The sequence below is a fragment of the Lolium rigidum genome, chromosome 7 (genome assembly GCF_022539505.1).
Source record: "Lolium rigidum isolate FL_2022 chromosome 7, APGP_CSIRO_Lrig_0.1, whole genome shotgun sequence".
Lineage (NCBI taxonomy): Eukaryota > Viridiplantae > Streptophyta > Magnoliopsida > Poales > Poaceae > Lolium > Lolium rigidum.
The window spans coordinates 73,755,817-73,760,736 of record NC_061514.1 but is presented as its reverse complement, the minus strand read 5'-3'; positions in this window follow the sequence as shown (position 1 = coordinate 73,760,736).

The following is a 4,920-nucleotide window of genomic DNA, read 5'->3' as shown; positions in this document are numbered from 1 at the left end:
AAGAAAGAGCTCCAACGTCTTATCGGCAAGATCAACTTCGTCCGTCGATTCATCTCTAACCCGTCGGGACGAATCGAGCCGTTCATGGCGCCGGTGAAGATTAAATCTGATGACGAGTTTCACCGGGGGCGTAACGGCAGCAGGCGTTTGACGAGATTAAGCGGTATCTGACAACGCCGCCTGTGCTAGTCCCACCCCAACAAGACAGGCCGTTCTATATCTACTTGTCAGTAGCGGACACGTCCATCGCTTCGGTGGTGGTGCAACTTCACGAGGGTGTTGAAAAGGTCGTCTTCTACCTCAGCAGAAGGATGTTGGACGCGGAGACAAGGTATCCTGAGGTCGAGAAGCTTTGCCTTTGCCTGTTCTTCACCTGCACCAAGCTCCACCACATCCTTTTGACGGCAGAGATCATCGTCATCTGCAAGTCGGACGTTGTCAAGCACATGCTGTCGGCCCCTGTTTTGAAAGGCCGGCTTGGTAAGTGGATGTTCGCACTGACGGAGTTCGACCTTCGGTATCAGCCTGCAAAAGCAGTCAAGGGACAAGCGTTGGCCGATCTTATAGCTGAGCGGATTAACACTAATATAGCGGCACTATCTGTACGTGCATGGGCTATGTTCTTCGATGGATCGGCTTGTGACGAGGGTTGTGGCATCGGCATTCTGCTCGTGTCGCCTCGGGGGGCAACATATTCTTTCGCCATCAGGCTATCTGCCCCTTGCACCAACAATGTTGCCGAGTATGAGGCAAGTGCGCAAAGGGATGGAGTTGCTTTTGGAAGCCGGGCGCAGGCAAGTGGAGCTTTTTGGAGACTCGAAGTTGGTGATCTCTCAACTCACGGAAGAATACAAGTGCGAGAGCGAATCACTTTTTCCATATTGGGTGGAGTGTCGTGAGCTGATGACACATTTTCGGTACATCAATTTCAATTGGGTCCCAAGGTCTCAGAATACCGATGCCAATGATCTCGCACGTATGGCGTCGGGATACAAGGACATACTCCGACGGGTCGAAGTTCGAGTGCGGCTCTTGGAACAGGATGATTGGAGAACCGATATCTTCAATTATTTGAAGGATTCGGCTCGGGGGGCACCTAAAAGGATAAGATATAAGGCTATGAAATATGTCCTTATAGGAGACGACATGTTCTACAGGACGTTGGAAGGGTTACTACTTAAGTGCCTGGGACCAATTGAGTCGAATCGGCTCTTACATGAGGTGCATGAAGGCGCCTGTGGAACTCACCAATCGGCCCATAAGATGAAGTGGTTAATTAGGCGATCAGGATTTTATTGGCCTACCATGCTGGAAGACTGCTTCAACTACTACAAGGGATGCCAAGCGTGTCAAATGTTCGGGAAAATCCAGACGGTACCCGCGTCAGCAATGAACCCCATCATCAAACCTTGGCCATTTCGAGGTTGGGGCATGGATATGATCGGCAAGATACATCCTCCATCAAGCAAAAACCACGAGTGGATTCTGGCCGTTAAGGATTATTTCACCAAATGGGTGGAGGCCGTGCCCATGAAGAAAGTAAAATCGGAAGATGTTATCCAATTTGTCAAAGAACATGTCATTCATAGGTTCGGGATTCCCCAAACCATCACGACCGATGGAGGTTCGGTCTTTGTCTCTAAAGAATTCAGAAAGTTCTGCGATGACATGGGGATTAAGCTAATCCGATCGTCTCCATACTACGCTCAAGCCAACGGGCAAGCTGAAGCATCCAATCAAAGCCCGATCAAGCTGATTAAGAGGAAGATCGAGGAGAACCCCGGGGTGTGGCACGAGACGTTATCGGAGGCTTTGTGGGCTTATCGCATGTCATGCCATGGAGCTATAAAGACTTCGCCGTACCAGCCTTGTCTATGGGCAGGAGGCCGTATTACCTTGGGAGATTACAGGCTGGGTCAAGACGTGTCACGTTTCGGAATGACCCGACACCCGAGGAATACGCAACCCCGATGAGTGACACTATTGAGGATGCAACGGAACTTAGACTTTGGTCGTTAGAGAAGATTAAAGAGAACAAAGCCAGGGTAGCTCGGGCATACAATAAAAAGGTAAGACCAAAGGAGTTTCAAGTTGGTGATCTAGTATGGGAAGCCGTGTTGCCACTAGGAACCAGAGATAAAGCATACGGCAAATGGTCTCCTAATTGGCACGGTCCTTACAAAGTCATCCAGGTTCTGAAGGGCAATGCCTACATGCTTGAACAGTTGGATGGTGTGAAGTTCCCAGTGGCCGTCAATGGCCAACATCTCAAGAAGTATTTCCCAAGCATGTGGGAGGATGGGCAGTGAGATATGGAGGCCGATTTTAAATCGGCCAGTAAAAAAAAAAAAACCACAGCCGATGTACAGACATCGACTTCAGTATACAAGCATGAACCACAGCCGATGTACAGACATCGACTTCAGTATACAAGCAGGAAGGGACAACAGTATGCGTACAGCCGATGCACGGACATCGACTTCAGAATAATAAAAGCCGATGCATTGTCATCGACTCTAGTGGGGCAAGCTCAATCATAATATTTGGGATAAGTCATCCTAGTGGTTGTTGAGGAGTCCAATCTGCACGTTTGAGATGGTTTGGACGAAAACTAGACCTGTTGGACCATGTGGATAGGCAACGGCTTGGCCTCGAATCACGGTTATAGTGCAAGCTGATGCCCTGTCATCGGCTCTTTGTACAGCGACTTCGTTTTGACAATCGGCGAAATCGACAAGAAAGTAAGACTCATTGGGGAATACTCTCTTTAAATAGTGGGATTTCTTACAAAGAAAGAGCCGATTGCTCGGGGAAGAAAGAACAAAAGCCGACTACTACTACTAGTCCCTAATCTAAGGGCCGTTGCTGCCCTCGTCGCCATCGTCACTGCCGACGGCGCAGCTGCTGGTAGGCTCCTCATCGCTGCTCCCGTAGCCTTCTACGGGAGCCTCGTCTTCCTCATCATCGTCATCACTGTCGTCGTCCCACCAGGCGCGGAGGCGCTTCGCCGGTGGGTAACCTTCGAGGGAGTCGTCGTCGTCATCCTCCACCTCTTCCTCGGAGGAGGTGTAGCCGTCCTAGGAGAAGCGATCGTCCTCGCTCTCCGCCTCCTCCTCCCCGTCAATGAGGAATAGGAGGTCGTCCTCTCCGTCGATCAAGGATTTGTCATCCTCGAACCAGATGGAGGAATCGTGCTCCTCCTTGTCCCACGTCGTCGGGGCGAGGATGTCGTGCGCTGCCAACGAGCCCCACTCTGGCGTCGGCTCACGGAAGGGGGATGATACATCGGAGAGGTTTGAGGAGGAAGAGGAGGAAGAAGACATGGCTGCGGAGGAATGGGGGTTCTTTGCCGATGGCTAGTACGTAACAGGAGGGTGAAAGGGCGAACTGCTCGACGCGGTTAAATAAAGGATACAGCGGAGGTTCAATGCCACAGCAGTTTCCGAGGAAGTGGTGCCCAACAGAAGGAAAACTAAGTTGTCAGACCACGCGGAGAAGTGGAGGAGGCAAGGCATCATGATGAAGGATTCTACGGCGGTTTCTGCTCTGCCCCGACATGGCCCGACGAAAGAAAAGCGTAATGATTTTGGAAATGTCATTTCCAAAACCAGGGGGGCATGTGTTATCACCAGAATTTGACCGGATCAGAGGTGGGCCGCAATTGGAGATGAGTTTGAAGAATATATATAGAAGGAATACATGAATCGGCCTTGTGTACCAAGTTTGGGCTAAATTGCCCGTGTATCTTTAACATAGTAGGATACGTGTCGGTTAGAAGTTAGAGTTTTACCCGTGCACGGTTAGGTGCACGCCTGAATTAGAAAGTCCCCCGGACTATAAATATGTATCTAGGGTTTATGAAATAAACAACAACCAACGTTCAACACACATCAATCTCGGCGCATCGCCAACTCCTTCGTCTCGAGGGTTTCTCCTGGTAAGCACCATGCTGCCTAGATCGCATCTTGCGATCTAGGCAGCACAAGCTTATTACGTTGTTCATGCGTTGCTCGTGCTCGAAGCCTTTTTGATGGCGAGCAACGTAGTTATCTTAGATGTGTTAGGGTTAGCATTGTTCTTCGTATCATATGCTATCGTAGTGCAACCCTTATACATCTAGCCGCCCTTACACCTATCTTAGGTGTAGGGGCGGCACCCCGCTTGACCATCGTTTAGTAGATCCGATCCGTTACGGTTGCTCCTTGTTCTTCAAGGATTAGTTTAATATTTGCAATAGTTAGGCCTTACAAAGGGTTGGAGGATCCAGCGGCGTGTAGGGTGTAGTTTGCTAGCCCTAGACAGGATGTTCCGGGGATCAACCTCGTGTTGGTTTTTAGGCCCTGTCTAGGATCGGCTCACGATCACCGTACGCGAGCGCGAGGCCCAATCGTGAGTAGGATGATCCGATTATGCGGTGAAAACCCTAAATCGTCGTAGATCGCTTTAGCTTTATCTTGATCAAGCAGGACCACCATATATTCGTACACCTTGTACGAATCATGGGTGAATCGGCTCTTTGAGCCGATTCACGAGATAACCCGAGAGCCGATCGAGGCTCGTATTTAATGTTTACGTGTATGCCATGCAGGAAACTAAGCGAGGCATCATCCAACACCTTCCTGACCAGGTATAGGTCAGGTGGCACGCCCTTGCATCAGCATCGGACGTGTGCGTAGAAGGCTTTGTGGGCCGTCGCTCAGAGGGACCAGGGCCAGCCGCAGCCCTGAGTTGTTCCCGGCTCTACGGTGTTGCCCGTCGCTGCCCGCCGGTGGGTTTCTGACCGCAACACCTCCGAACTAGAAACTCTGCGCGCCTCCCAGAAGACTCTTGAGACGCAACTTGCAGAGGCGGAGAAGAAACTGGCGGAGAGGAACTCGGAGCTCATCCAAAAAGAGGGAGAGTTTCAGTTAAAGAGAAACA